This window comes from Eschscholzia californica, unplaced genomic scaffold (genome assembly GCF_041429995.1).
Source record: "Eschscholzia californica isolate CP2 unplaced genomic scaffold, dmEscCali1.0.p SCAF_4, whole genome shotgun sequence".
In the NCBI taxonomy this organism is placed as follows: domain Eukaryota; kingdom Viridiplantae; phylum Streptophyta; class Magnoliopsida; order Ranunculales; family Papaveraceae; genus Eschscholzia; species Eschscholzia californica.
The window spans coordinates 43,260,044-43,276,666 of NW_028238461.1; the positions used below are offsets into that span (position 1 = coordinate 43,260,044).

General features: G+C 34.3%; 1 long non-coding RNA gene across 2 annotated transcripts; it reads left to right on the plus strand.

The window, feature by feature from the left end:
- Positions 1–3,369: 3,369 nt before the first annotated feature.
- Positions 3,370–12,500, plus strand: LOC147544899 (uncharacterized). Of its 2 annotated transcripts, none has more exons than XR_015223495.1 (3): positions 3,370–3,502; positions 6,061–6,234; positions 12,399–12,500. It is a non-coding gene; the product is annotated as an uncharacterized LOC147544899 (long non-coding RNA). The 2 variants fall into 2 exon arrangements; XR_015223496.1 differs by lacking the exon at positions 12,399–12,500 and adding an exon at positions 7,567–7,599.
- Positions 12,501–16,623: the final 4,123 nt, after the last annotated feature.

Consider the following 16,623-nt stretch of genomic DNA (forward strand, 5'->3'; position numbering starts at 1 on the left):
AACAACACGATCCAAGATAGGAGCCACAAGGAGCAAAGAACTTCTTGAGATCATCCATATTGATATTTGTGGACCATTCTCTACTTCATGCATTAGTGGAGAAAAATATTTTATCAACTTCATAGATGATTTTTCACGTTATGGATATGTCTACTTGTTACATGATAAATCTCAGGCTGTGAATGTTGTTGAGATTTTTATCACTGAGGTAGAAAGACAATTAGACAGAAAGGTGAAAATCATCAGATCGGATCGAGGTGGTGAATATTATGGAAGGTATGACGAATCAGGACAACATCCTGGTCCGTTTGCTAAACTCTTAGAAAAGCTTGGCATTTGTGTACAGTATACAATGCCAGGAACACCTCAGCAGAATGGTGTAGCTGAAAGGCGTAATAGAACTCTAATGGATATGGTTAGGAGTATGATGAGCAACTCTACTTTACCCATTATGTTATGGGGTGAAGCCCTTAAAACTGCTGTGTATGTCTTAAACCGAGTTCCTAGTAAGTCAGTTCCAAAAACTCCTTTTGAGTTGTGGACTGGAAGGAAACCTAGTTTAAGACACTTTCGTGTTTGGGGTTGCGCAGCGGAAGCCAGAATCTATAACCCTCAAGAAAAGAAATTGGATTCTAGAACCATTAGCGGGTTCTTTATTGGGTATCCTGAAAAATCTAAGGGATATAGATTCTATTGTCCTAACCATACCACAAGAATTGTTGAAACTGGTAATGCCAAATTCCTTGAGAATCATGACACCAGTGGGAGTACTGAATCACGAAATGTAATTATTGACGAAGTAAGGGTAACAGTTCCCATACCCTTATCTTCAGAAAAGGTTCCTATCGAAAATTGTCATCCCGGTGATAATGAACAACAAGTCAATAGCCCACCAGTTCATGATCCAGTAGAGTTACGCAGGTCTCAGAGAATAAGAAAACCTGCTATCTCTTCTGACTATCTGATATACCTCCAGGAATTTGAAAATGACATCGGGACAAACAAAGAAGATCCAGTTTCATTTTCGCATGCAATGGAAAGTAATGATTCTTCTAAATGGATTGATGCAATGAATGAAGAGTTAAAATCAATGACACAAAACAAAGTCTGGGATTTGGTTCAATTACCTGAAGGATGTAAGAAAATCGGGTGTAAATGGGTCTTTAAGACCAAGCTCGACTCTAAAGGTAAAATTGAACGTTATAAGGCCAGACTTGTAGCAAAAGGTTTCACTCAGAAAGAAGGCATTGATTATCATGATACTTTTTCGCCTGTATCTAGAAAAGACTCATTTAGAATTATTATGGCATTGGTGGCTCATTACAATTTGGAGCTTCACCAAATGGATGTGAAAACCGCTTTTCTGAATGGGAGTTTAGAGGAAGAGGTCTACATGGAGCAGCCAGAGGGCTACTCTGAAATAGGGATTGAACATATGGTGTGTAAATTGAATAAGTCAATATATGGACTTAAGCAAGCTTCTCGACAATGGTTTCTGAAGTTTAATGACACCATTGTGACCTTCGGATTTAAAGAAAACATTGTTGATCAATGTATATATCAGAAGGTCAGTGGGAGTAAGTTCATATATTTGATTTTGTATGTTGATGATATCCTTCTTGCCACTAATGATCTTGGTTTATTATATGAGACCAAGAAATTTCTTTCTAATAACTTTGAAATGAAAGATATGAATGAGGCAAAATTTGTTATCGGAATAGAAATATTTCGAGATCGAGAACGAGGCATTTTGGGATTGTCTCAGAAAAGTTATATTGAAAGAGTTTTAGAAAGATTTGGCATGAAAGATTGTTCACCAACTGAAACACCTATACAGAAAGGTGACAAGTTCAACCTTATGCAATGTCCCAAGAATGAATTTGAAAGGAAAGGAATGGAAAACATTCCTTATGCTTCTGCAGTAGGGAGTCTTATGTATGCGCAGATTTGTACCCGTCCTGACATCAGCTTTGTGGTGGGTATGCTTGGTCGTTACCAAAGTAACCCAAGAATGGCTCACTGGAAAGCAGCAAAGAAGGTGATGCGGTACTTACAAGGAACCAAGGACTATAAGCTTATTTTCAGAAGAACAGACAATCTGGAAGTGATAGGTTATTCAGACTCCGACTTTGCAGGGTGCTCTGATAGTAGAAAATCCACGTCTGGATATGTGTTTCTCTTAGCCGGAGGAACTATTTTGTGGAGAAGCATTAAGCAGAGTATTTATGCGTCGTGCACAATGGAGGCTGAGTTTGTGGCATGTTATGAAGCCACAATTCATGCTTTATGGCTGCGGAATTTTATCTCAGGGCTTGGAATCGTCGACTCTATTGCCAGACCGCTGAGAATTTATTGTGATAATAGTGCTGCAGTCTTCTTCTCTAAGAATGATAAGTATTCTAGTTCTCGAGGGAGCAAACACCTTGAGCTCAAATATCTTATTGTCAAAGAGGAGGTCAGGAAACATACAGTGATTGTAGAACATATAAGTACTATGCTTATGGTTGCAGATCCATTAACTAAAGGATAGATAGCTAAGACATTTAAGGAACATGTTGCAACTATGGGTCTTAGTTATCTTTGTAACGTTATGGATTGAATGGACATATTAGTTTCTACAAACACTATAGAGATCTCATAATACTATGTTTCCTTATTCCTGCTTACTCAAGTGTACATAATAGAATTGAGTTGAAAAGTTACAGGAATAGTCTTGGCAAGACTGAAACTGTCTTGGAAGACATTCGAGCTATAAGAAACAAAATCAATTATGTGAATGATTTTGTATCTAATCTCCTTATGATCATCATATAAGGTGAGTTCTAATGTTGTGGTACATGGAAGGAAATATATCGCTTTAAGATGTATAACCGCTATGACTCACATTAGTAACTTACTTGTTATGGTACACTAGATTTAGATTGAGTTTCTTAAATGCGCGCATAATTGTTTAAACCCTTAATCGATTTGCAATGATAGTTTCTTGCAAATATATGATTTTAATTGTATGGGCCAAGTGGGAGAATGTAAACTTTGGGCCTTGTACTTTACGAATGAGCCTAATACGTACAAGCCCAATAGTATGTCCCATCCAATTAGCTCATTAAGTATTGGGCTTAGGAAACTCTATATCTAGTTCAAGAATGAGTTGTGTTGTCATGTTATCTTGACACCTTATGGACTTGGTGTTTGACACATAAGATGCACTAGTCTTGTTGTCTTTACACCTCATGGTTTGTTGTCTTGACACATGGAATGTTTGACACCAATATGAACACAACTTGTTGTGGTAGGCAAGACAAAATGCAATGATGGAAATGCATTTTGTTGTAGTATAAATAGGAGATAGATATGGATGGAAAATATGCTCTTGCTCATACAAGTTCAAGCTAGAATTTCCATCTCTATAGTCTTGAAGAAAAGAAGAGGAAAGAGTATACTTGTTCATCTTTAATCAAAGAAGAAGCTTATCATCTATTTTCTAAACACTACATGGAAAAAGGTAAACTACTTATCAAGAACTTCAAGTTTCATTTAAAGATAAAATATTATTGTGATGAACATGATGTCTCTAGATCATTTTATGTCATGGGAAGAATTTTTTGGTTACATGTTATATCCCATGAACTTATTGTATATGTATATATGTTTGTATAACAAGCAATACCTACAAAACTCTATTAAAAAATTAAAGAAGTCAAGACAATGTTGCCATGTTGGTCATGTTGCAGCTGAAACCATCAGGGCAATTGGAATTTCAAAGATTCTCGAGGATCGTCATCTTCATGTATTCCTGTCCTAGACATTTTAGCTACGGTGAGACAATCAAATTGTAGTTGCCTTGACCTCAAATTGAGTGTCTCACTAAAATTGAAACATGTTCCTGCTTTTCTCGTTTTATTTGAGAATTCTTCACCATAAGCTTCTTCACCTCAATTAGCCTACATAAACACCAACGGGACGACATTCCAAGAAAGGGTTACCAAGGCTTCTAAAAGAGGTATACTGAGCTCGAGAGGGGGTAATAGAGGTGTGCCTTCAAATTTGAGTGTGACACAATACTCTGAATCATAAATCGGGGGTTTATATTTAGAGAAATGTCATATACCCTTACCATTTCTACTTGTCACACTCACATCTCCTTCGACTTCAACAAAAATTACCTTAGATGTGAGTGCATATTAACAAGAATGGTGAAGGCATTTAAAATTCCCCTTATATCTATGTTATGATTCGGTCAGAAAATCAATTAGCACCAACCTAGTTACTCCTCTCATTAACAAATCGACCGTTTTCAAAATTCAATTTATTTTGACATAGGCTGCAACTACATCAGGATATTTGGCTTTCTTCTTTTTCAAAATATGACTAGTTTGGTCCCACGGTCTTTTTTCCTTTAAATCCTAGTTAAGTGGTGTTTTGACATGCAATTCATGATGACCCATACACTACAGTCACCTTCCGGCCCGGCCCAAGTCCAATTTTCAAAGCAGTCAAAGCGTCTGTTTTGGGCCTTCATTTGGTTGGTAGCCTCATATTTTTAGGTTTCATAGACCATATTAAAAAAAAATTATTTTCTGAATAAAACTTGCACAAATGCTTTACCAGTAAAAGAAAGTATAGGAAAATATATCGGTAATAACTTCCAGTGTCATATATGCCCGAAAACAGAGACTACGGAGCATGCCTTGCTTCACTGTACCATAGCCAAAAATGTATGATTCCATTTTAACATAATCTCGGAGAACATTATTTCAATCAAGGAATGGATATTCTCATGGCAAAACTCTGCGCATAGGTGTAATACGAAGAATAATACTCACTTTGCTACAATACTTTGGGTACTTTGGAAGAATAGATGTGAAGGGTGTTTCCAACACAATCAAAATGATATCAAATCCATTATCAACATGAGACATCATTTCCCGGAAAAACATAATGAAGTTTCAAAAAAGATCATTCCTTCAGTAGAAAAATGGATCCCTCCAACGGCACCATATATCAAAATTAATGTAGACGCTTAGTTTTCTTCCGTAGAATCTTATATAGGAATGGGGTTCATCGTACATAATGCAGACTTAAAATTCATAGAAGCAGCACCGGACTACACCAGAGCTAGAAATAGTGAGGAGAGTGAGGCGATAGCCATTCTCAAAGGTATGACATGGGCGAAAGACAATGAACACAAATACATTATCATAGAAAGCGATAATTGCAACCTTATCAAGCATCTTCAGGATAAAAGACACAAAATCCAGTGGCAATCTAAAGCGCATATCAACAAAATACGGGATATAGGAAAATATTTCGACAACATCATCTTCATGTACGCCAATAGGAAATTAAACTCTCAAGCAGACCAGCTGGCTAAATGGGCTCGAAAGAAGAACAAACGCCGAATTTGGAAGAATGTTCCTTTCTTTTTAATTAAACAGTATTGTAATAGTGTTTTAGTTTAATTAATATTAAGCACTCTTTAACAAAAAAAAAAAATTAAGCTGTAGCTTTGGTTGTTAGAACGGGCGTGTTAGAAAGATGATCTAGCAACTAAGAATATAATGTTTAGGTCTTCTACACCCATTTGTTGATCCTGAATCACCAGCATTCGTTTAAGCAGCAGCTAGGACCATCAACATCCAAGAAAGTATCCGTTTAAGCCGCACAAGTTACATCGCCATCACAAAATTGCTAATTACTTTGATTAGGATGATCTCAAACTCAACAACTTCATTTAACTAGGCACAAATTCATTCTTATATCATGAAGCTGTATTTGAAAATTTGTAATGTTCAGGGACAACCTTTTTTAAAGTATCTTGTGCTAAAAGTAGTTGTGCATTTTGATATCAATGATAAGCTTCAACTCCTAACATTAAAATTTTTATAGACACCGTTACCTTCTTTGTCTTTTTGTTTCATATTTTTGGAGTTTTTATTACTACTATGTTTTCAAGTTTAATCATTATATTTCCTTCAACAAAAAAAAAAAAAAAAGTTAAATCATTATATTTCCTCAATATGCATTCCATGAGTTAATTCTTCAATGATTGTGGTATATTAGGATTGGAGAAAAGCTTAACCTAAACGTGAACGGTGAAAGGAGTTGAGAAAGTGACTGCCGGGCAATTCCGTGTGATTGCAGCTGAGAAAGAAACTTCCCGATTTGAATTGTTCAACCATTGAACCAAATGTGTGGTATTTACACAACGCTCTTGTCGTTGAATATGAAAAGAAGGTACGTATAAGTCGTTTTAGATCAAATTATGACTTAAATTTACAATGTGTATTCCGCCTTCAATTATTGTTTCTTATTTCGAAGATCAGAATGACAAGTAAAAACCCATATATGCAAATGAATTTCCAGAGAAAAACATATACCATTTCCCACTATTCATAACCTTAAACTATCTCAATTCTCACCATGTCACCACCATGTGACATAGGTTGTACAAAATATTAGATGTAGTCTTAGTCTGAGAAACTAATTAAGAAAATGATATAATTTGATTCAAGTTTAACTACCCTAAAATACATGATCAATCACAATCTTATTAAAAGATTCCATGTTCCAAATGATATCTGATTTAATGGATTCTTTAAATAGATGTTGTATAATTTAGAACAAGAAACTCGATTAACTAATGAAGCAAGATCTTTTTTTCCATTATTTTATTATTTGTCTGATTCGTGTCTATTAAGTTCAAAAGTAATGAAGTAATCTCCTAGTAGCCTACTACATAAAATAACTTATTTCTACGTAGAAAACTGAATAATGCCAAGGAAAAGTCATTTAATCATTAGCTTATTATATTACGTTCAAACAGTCAACTGATTGAAAAGTTTCCCCTTCATGATATTGTTAGTCCGTTTTTCTTTTTTTGTGAAGGTAGCTTTTTAGTTCTTTCTTGCTAACCAAGGAAAAAATTAGCTTTCAACAAAAAAAAAAAGAGAGAATAAAATAAAAATAGAACATTCTTCACAAAGGATCAGTTTGTTACATGGGAAAACATTTAAATGTGAAAATCAAGTATTTTCATGGAAAAGAAAATCATCAATTTCAAATGTGAAATCAAAGTTTAAGTGTTTGTTAGGAATGCAGAAAAACTAGGCTTTAGAAGGTTATAAAAACTCCAAAAACATAGTAGTAATAAAAACTTCTTCAGAGAATGATCAGGGTTGAACACTAAACTTTTTAAACGTTAGTAGTTAACTAGATATAATTGGACTAACCGTATCTTGAAAGAACATTATGACAAGAAAATATTAGACCGGATATACTTACCTGTAGTTATGATGTTCTAGTTTACTACATAACAAAAAATCGACTGAGGCCTCTCTCAGTTCTTGTCTAAAACACCAAGTGGTCTAGTTCATGAGCGTTTGGACTTGCGACACCCTCAAACCACAATACATTCTTATCTACTAGCCAACCAACAGCTATATTGGGGTGGATCTCCTAAAAAAGGAGATCCAAGCCACTATTCTTTATTTTTATTTTTTAAATTGTTCTTAAACCAATTTTTTTAAAAAATTTTTACTTTCTAAATCTTTCTTTCAAATCATGTAGTTATGGTGTTCTGGTTGAGAGCAGGGTGTATATAAACTAGTATTAGTCATAGTAAATTGACCACGTCAAGTGTGTTTGTGGTGGTGAATAAAAAAGACTGGGTTGTGGGTTGTGGGTTGTGGGTTGTGGGTTGTGGGTTGTGGGTTGTGGGTTGTGGGTTGTGGCAAGACTACCCATGTGGCCACGTACTTCATCCGTGGTTTTTAATTTGGAGTCCTTATCCATGGTAATGATGCATCTGTAATTTATAGCATAAAATCGCCTATTTGTTCTCCTTTTTTGTTGAAATTTGTTCTCCTTTTTTGTTGAAATTTTGTATATCTTGTATGAGTAATGTTAAGGAACGAGAAAAATGAGACAGACTCTGGACAGAAATCCCAATTTTTTTGTCATGATTCGTGGTTTAATGGATTAGAACCATCAAAAATACGAATAACGACAAGTCAAATAAGATTTGTGGAGGAACGCAACCATAATTTTCTTTAGAGAGGGGTCGAACTATTCTAGTCATGTCTAATTTGAGAAATTAATATAACAATCAATTCAAAATTACCACTAAAAATATCACTTAAGTCATAAAGATTAAAAACAAATTAAAAAAAATAACATGGGAGTAAAGGATCGAAATGGAACCTGTCTCTCCTTCAAATCTCTAAAATCATCTATGGTGTGCTAAACTTCTGAGTAATTTTCTTTTCAATGTAGAAAATCAGAAAATCATAGTGAAAATTGTCATCCATTTTGTAGCGTAACTTTGTTTTAATTATGCGCATAGATGAGAAAAAATGTAGCTTTGTTTTAATTATGTAGATGAGAAAGATCGGACGGTGAAAATGAAAGGAAATCAAATTAGAAAACAGTGGGTAAGATTTAAGCTTAGGTTGTATTAAGCGTTAATAGATACGTCACGGACACGTCATGGGTGCTTCTAAAGGCACACGGCCAAAAGGCTGTTAGCATCCAAAACTTTTATTGACTTGGGTCAATGGTCATTGACCCGAGGTCTCTATAAGCACCGGTTTTTAATGTGGGTGATGTTCACCTTCGTTTGTTTCTTCATCTTCTTCTTCCAAAACAAAAGGAATCTCAATTAATTTTTCTTCCAAAACAAAATCCTAGCAACATTTTCCGGCGATGGCAACGACACCGACACCTACCGGCGACCATTCTTTTATTCGGAACCATCAATCTGAGTGGCTTAGTTGGTGACTAGCAGTGAGGTCACTATGATCTTCTGGTATGCTTGAGGCCATAAATCATCGACGGTTTAAAATGCGTAGCCCTAGATCTTACATTGAACTGACCTATTAATATACTATTACTTCTTTTGGTCCTTTTTTTTTCTCAATGTTGTTTTCATTGAATCATAAAAGTTATAAAATGAGTTGTAACCCAAGTAAGAACCTAAGTAAGAGATATTGGTACTTAGTATTCAGGAAACGTTGAGAGGGGTATGTACACTCTTTCTCTCATTTAGATCCAGGGTTTACACTGTGTCGTGACACTATCATATTCAAGCGAATAACATGTATTATTTTGAACCAACCTCAAAGCAGCAATTGTAGCTTGATTTCAACTTCGTCTCCACCAAATGATGCATAATTCTAACACTTAGAGAGTGAAAAGACTTATTCCCAGCAACATTTGATATAGATTCGTGAGATTAGGAGCGATTTGGTGAGTAGAGTTCGATTTGCTTAGAGAGAGTTTGAAATTGGGATCTCTGGTTGGTTTTGTGAGAGAATTGAGATTTCTGGTTAGTTTTGTGAGAGATGGATGGAGGAGTTAGGGTTAACTGAGAAGGGACCAGTGCCTACATAGTTGGTTGGTGCTAATAGAGAAAGAAGCGGTTGGGTCTGGTGCTAACAGAGATGGATGCTAACAGCCTTTTGGCCCGGTGCCTATAGAAGCACCCACACGTCATATATCCCTCCCTAGTTTATTAGGTGGAAAGGTTTAAACTTTGGGTTGTAGTAAGGGGACAACAAAATACTTTGAGGCAAAGAATTATAACCTTTTAACAAGACCAGTAGCAACATCAAAGGTCGGTGGTGATGGCCCCTCCAGACCTGTTAATAGATACATCTTTTTTTTTTCTTGTTGAAACTTAATAGATACGTCCTTTTTTAGTTTTTGTTAAAGTAATAGATACGTCCTTGTTCATATGTCTTGATCATTTCATATGAGAGGTGTATGCTGTTTTGTTATAATCTATTTGGTATTACTTTCTGCTGATTAAAATTGACCTTCCTTGCCATTTTGTCCAGGATATTTTTAATCATATTTTAAAAACATTCAACTTCAAGGATAATCATGAACCTTCACCATGATTATTGCTTACCATTTTAAAATAGAGATATGTGTATCTAGATTAAAAAATTCAAGGTTCTATCACTAAATAAATTAAATATATCACGAATTCAACTCAAACCCATATTGATCTAAACAAACATGAGTAGCTAACATCAGCAAGTAGATAATATGTGACCAATTTCAACAAAAAAATAAAAGATAATATGTGACCGGAAGATAAGTTGGATCATATTACACGTTTGCCGTACGTGTCATGATGATATTGGACCCATACCAACTAAATATCGATTTCTCATTTTGGATAATGTCGTAGAGGAAACGTTTTGATGTCTTTTGACAACACTTGACTCCACGGAATCTCCCTAGTTGTAGTGGCCCCTCAATCTTCATATGCAATTTAGTGGGCTTAACGAAAAGACAAAAAAAGAAAAAGAGAAAATAAGTGAGCTTAGACGGAGACTAGATCAATGTGATACAAGCTTGTGGGGAAACAAACTAGTCTATCCAATGGAAACTCAGGAACCTAGTCTTAGAGATTCTCCGATTGAAACAGGCAGATGTAGAAACATTCCGATTTTGATATGAACCAAATACACCAAATGGAGTTGCTTGCAATGTAGTGAAGAATGCTTTAGAATTTAATACTCGTAAACAACGGTTACACTGAAAACACCACCTAGAATTGTAGTCTTTTAGTTTTGGCAAAAGAAGTTCGTGTAATATCTAATTCTGATGATTAACGATAGGCAAAAGCCATCTTTTATTGAGAAAAATTAACATGAAATCGATTCCGAGTCTCTTACTTCTTCTGTTTTTCGTTTTCTAGTATTTCCTAGTTATAAGTGTAAAGTGCTAACGTTACTCCTTGTATCTCAACTTGTTTTGCTTGACCTCTTTTGCTGCCTTTCTTTCTTCCAAAATCATATACATAATGATGAAGATTGTAGCGGAAGCGTTAAACTAATGGAATCCACCATTAAAACTATGACAAAAAAAACTAAATAAACTGATAAAATAACGATAAGAACGATAAACTTGATTAATAATAAACTCGATTGATCATATTCCAAGATCTAAAATATAGATAAACTCAACTCCTTTTTGTAGAGTTTAGATATTTGATAACTATTAATCTAAATAGACTTCTAAAAATAAAGAAATTTCATAAAACTTGAATTCTGTAGAAATTTGTCAAATAACCTCACTTGAGTTTGGCCGTGTATGATCGACTGACCCATTAGGTAGATGGTCTCCATCATATAATCTGCCTTTTCTTCTTGTAATTCTTTGTCTTTTGGATGATTGGATTCTTTTTTATTGTTGGGCACACTAAGTGGCAACTAAAGTTGTTATTCCACAACTCACCTTGAAGTGATCCACGGGGCAAAGACTCGTTTATTTTGACACACGTACACTCTCACTCCACTTCATCTTTCCCTCTCTCAATTGACCTCTTCTCCTTCACCTAAGTAAATAATAGATTGTTTATTTGTAAAAGTAATAGCCACCAATAATTGGCACTAAAAAAGGGTTTAGGTATCAGTGCATTAGATAGGGAGAGCACTCTTTTTAGAATAGGGAGGATTCGATAAACATTGTTTTTCTAAATATCTCAAATTTATACTTTAGTCCCTCCATCAAACTATTTTAGACCAAAAGAGAGAGAAGAGAGTATCCTCCTGTTCGACTAAAAACCTTCGAGAGAGAACAGAGAAATTTGTTCGACCTAAAACCTTCGATCAAATCAAAGAGAGAGAAGAAAGATAAATATCTTGAAAAGGAGAAAAGCCCTAAATCTGTTTGATTCTATCAAAAAGAGAGATATAGAGATAGAAACCTAAACCCTAGATGACTAACACAAAACTCATCTCCATAGAGAGTTTATAATTCTTGTTATTGCTTGATTTCTCCATAGATTTTTAGGGTTTTGACACTAATTAAAGTAATTTTTGAAGATTTCAAGTATCAATATTGGAATGAAGAATACAAACAAGGATGTAACTCGAAAAATATATAAGCGACATTTACATAAAATAAATTTTGCTTAACATAAATAAAAATTCATGAATACCAATTGAAAGATTTAAAAAAATTCGGCCAGAGCGGTTGAAAAAAACAGACTAATTCAAGCATCTCAGCCGAAGCTATTTTCAGTGGGACCGACCGAAATTTGTTATCTTTTTCAATCGACCCAACTGAAATTTGTCATCTTTTTCAGCCGTTACGACCGAAATTTGTTGTCTTTTTCATCCGACCCTACCGAAATTTGTTGTCTTTTTCAGTCGATCCAACCGAAAATTCTTTACGAAAAAAAAACGACCTAAAACCCTACAACGTTTGTTCAACCATAAAGGAAGACAAGAAAATGTTATTTCTTTACCTGATACATATTATCTTCATTATAAATGTCTTTGTTTAAGTCGATAACTTCGTTTAAGTTGATGTCCTTGTTTAAGTCCATGGTTTCGTTTAAGTCGATGTCTACGTTTAAGTCAAAGGAATCTTCTTTCTTGATGTAGGTGGCCTCCTTCATTAATGGTGGTTCCACATCCATAAGATCTCGGGGCATCATTAAAAGCTCGAAACTAAGACTATAGTGATGGTAAACTTTGCAAGTTTTTTAATACTAATGGTGATATTGATAGTAGTGACGATATTAGGGTTTTGGTTGTTTATGTGAGAGAAACTACAAGTGAATAAAATATTAGATTTATTATAAATATATATCTAAGTCCTTCTATTTTGACACTATTTATTAAATGATCCTTATAACGCCCTCCTTAAACTAATTTAGTAAAACAAGAACAAATACATAAATTGACCTTTCTAACGCACTGCATTTACTCAATAGTGCTCTTCCTATACCAAAAGCCTAAAAAAAATTAAATGCTTAATATTTAAGATAGATTTCATATTTTTACAATTATACATTCATAGTTGACATTGAGTTTTCATTTTTTGAAAATCTTTTTATAATTATCTCACTGGCAATCTCTATGGACATATCATTTTATAAAAAAAATTATATGTCGCGTCCTTAGGATGCGGCGGAAACCTAGTATATAAATACAAAAAAAAAAATATACTAGGTTTCCGCCGCATCCGAAGGATGCGACAGATCCCTCTTGACTAACAACAGTAGATCACATTTTGTTCTGATTTACACCATGGGTATATAAACAAAGAGAAACTTACAATTTAAAAAAAAAAACTTAACCTCTGGTTTGTTTTTATCTTTATCGTGAAGAATTAAAACTATATATAAAGGAGAAAAAAGTGTATTAGTTGGTTTCGGGAGATCGTGAGAGAAAGGATATTTTAGAGAGATTGTAACTGATTTTGGTATATCTACAAAATTAATTTTTGACACTAATACCCTTCGATTTTGAGTTGATTTACATGAACAGAGTTTTATATAAGCCATTGAATGTGATCTCTATTAAATTCCCAACAAATATAGACGGTTGGACATATCTCTTACAACATACAGATCTATTTTATTATAATAGATTTTCTTCAGGTAATCATTACTTCCATCTCTCTATTTTTTTAATTAAACTTCTAAGTCCGTTGTGATGTCTCTTTTCTTTTTAATTTATGTCGAATAATTTTAATATTTATAATTTAAAAAAATATTAAAATACTTAATTAAAAATGAGGTGCATCGGTTATCTATTTGATTTCTAAGATTATTTTTCTTCAATTTAACCAGGCAAAATGTAAAAGGAAACCTCAAGTTTAACTTAATTATTGTCGACAATATTTATGATCTTGATATAACATAAATTCAATATTTTCAATACAAAGTAATCTTTTATTGGCTGTTGATTTTTCTCTAATGTAGCACAACATCAAGAAATTAGAAACTAAAAGGCTATTGGAGAAGTAGCTACAAATTTGATTCTCATTTGTATTTTGTATATCAACACGTGGTTTCAATCTAATCCAATTTAATATATTAATCCTTAGCTGATAGCTCTTTCAATTATTTTTCACCAAATGCATTACACTAGCTTTTGTACCTCAAATACTTTTAGGAGAAACCGAAGTATAAAAAAAAAAATGTTGAGGGGAGTGAACCCACAACCTCTCCTATTTTATTATATCCTGAACCAACATGGAGCTTATTACTTATAAGGAATCAGCCATCATCAGGGCCGTGCCTGAGAATTTTGAGGTCCCGTGCGAAACTTGTATTAGGGTCTTTTGGAAAACAAAAGTATTACAAACAAAATTTGAAGGTATAGTTTAGAATCTAAAAGTGAGTTTTTGAATGTAGTATTTTTATCATGATTTTCACATATATATTTAAATATTTTGATTTTTTTAGTAGTTTTTTATTTATATTTTCAAAAAAATATTTGAAAAAAATGAAAGAAATGGACCTAATTTTCAAAAGGTGTAATAGAGTAGAAATAAAGATCCAATTAACAATGTTACCTTGAACATCACAAAACCAAAAGAAAAAACCATGGGTATATGAGCAGGTCCAACGGTGACCGGTCCCGGGCCTTTGAATTCACTTTTTCATTCAAATTTAAGGGCCCGGGCTCAGACCCTCAAAATCAACTCCAAAGGTGAGCGGTCCCGGACCGTTAGCAATTTTAATTTCTCAATTTACTTAAACAATTCGATTAAACAATATCGATTACAAACTTAACATTTGATTAGAAATTTAAATCTACGACAATACGACTAAACAACAATAAAAAATTTAAAAATAGCTAGAAGGGGTTTCTTCGTTCGTGTGGATTACTGCCAAACCAAGCTTCACGCGCCTCCATAAGCAACCGTGCATCAAGTTCGTCAAGAGAATTAACATCAATACTCATTAAGTCTGTTCCATATTGTCGGTCCTTTGCTTTTTTATCGGTTTCAAGGAACCCTTTTTGAATTTCTAAAGCTTCTTTCATTGAACTCGTGAAGAATCATTAAAAGTTTCATCACTTTCAAATTGGCTAGATTGATAACCGGGTTTTTGAAGGAGATTCATAAATAACTCATTATCATTGAAGGAATCCATTGAAAATGATTGAAGAAATTAGTAAGAGAGTTGGAGAGTTAAAATGAAAGAGAAAGAGTTGAAATAGAGTGAATGAGAGAGAAATGAAGGATGATTTGGTTCAACCCCTATAAATAGGGGTTGAACCCAAAATCTGACCGTTGGATTTGCTCCAACGGCCAGATTTTGCTCCCCAATATGACCGTTGGGGAGCCCCAACGGTCTGTTGGGGAGCAAGGGGCCGGCCCCTAATAGCTAGAAGGGGTTTCTTATTTAGTGTGGATTACTGCCAAACCAAGCTTTACGCGCCTCCATAAACAACCGTGCACCATGTTCGTCAAGAGAATTAACATCAATACTCATTAAGTCTATTCCATATTGTCGGTCCTTTGCTTTTTTATCGGTTTCAAATAACCCTTTTTGAATTTCTAAAGCTTCTTTCATTGAACTCGTGAAGAATCATTAAAAGTTTCATCACTTTCAAATTAGCTAGATTGATAACCGGGATTTTGAAGGAGATTCATAAATAACTCATTATCATTGAAGGAATCCTTTGAAAATGATTGAAGAAATTAGTAAGAGAGTTGGAGAGTTAAAATGAAAGAGAAAGAGTTGAAATAGAGTGAATGAGAGAGAGATGAAGGATGATTTGGTTCAACCCCTATTTATAGGGGTTGAACCCTAAATCTGACCGTTGGATTTGCTCCAACGGCCAGAGCAAGGGGCCGGCCCCTAATAGGGGCCGACTCCTTATTTGGGTGGGGGCTCCCCCCCCACATGCGATCCAAGGGGAGGGCCCGGTACCCCTCCCCGTTGGACTTGGTCTAAGACCCAAAATAATGTTCAAAAAGGGTTTAGGATCCAATCTTCCCAAAAAGTAGGTTTTTAGTCTTTTTGCACTTGGGATATAATAATCCTTACTATATAAAAAAAAATACCGTCCATGTTCCGTTCAGATTTCCGCATGTTTCTAGCGTGATTTAGGGTATTAAAAAGGAATAACTGATATTTTTCAAATCAGATTTTCTCTCTTATCCTTTCAGATTTGGAAACCAAATCAAATTTTCCTCTTTCCGAATCAGATCAAGGACCAAATTTTTTTGGGTCAATTTAGCGTGATTTGGGGTTAATTTACAAAACATATATATCACTTTCTCTCACTTAACTTTCAAATTTAGAAAGAGTATATTTTTCTGGGATCAATTTAGCGTGATTTGGGTGTTAATATACATAACGTATATATCACTTTCTCTCACTTAACTTTCAGATTTGGAAAGAGTACTGGGATCAATTTAGTGTGATCGGGGGTTAATATACATAACGTATATATCATTTTCTCTCATTTAATTTTCGTTTTTACTTATACATAACCATACATCCCTTACAAATTATGAAACATGTTCATAAATTATGTACTATTTACGAACATTACGGCAACATTTGTTTTTCGTTTGTACTCATAACCACACATCAAATACAAATTATGAAATAAGTTCGTAAATTATGTATTATTTATGACGAGGAAACCATCATTTGTCATGTATACAACGTAATTTATCCAATGGTTCACATTATTTATACCAGAACTTAATGTTTTTTACACAGGTACACTGCAATATCTTCTCAACTATCTGAGTCATTCAACAAACATCAGTTACATGCTTTAAATCATTATTGACAAACGTGAAATCATGTCCTCTGTTTATACTATACTATTGAAGGGCGAATCGAAATGCTTTAGT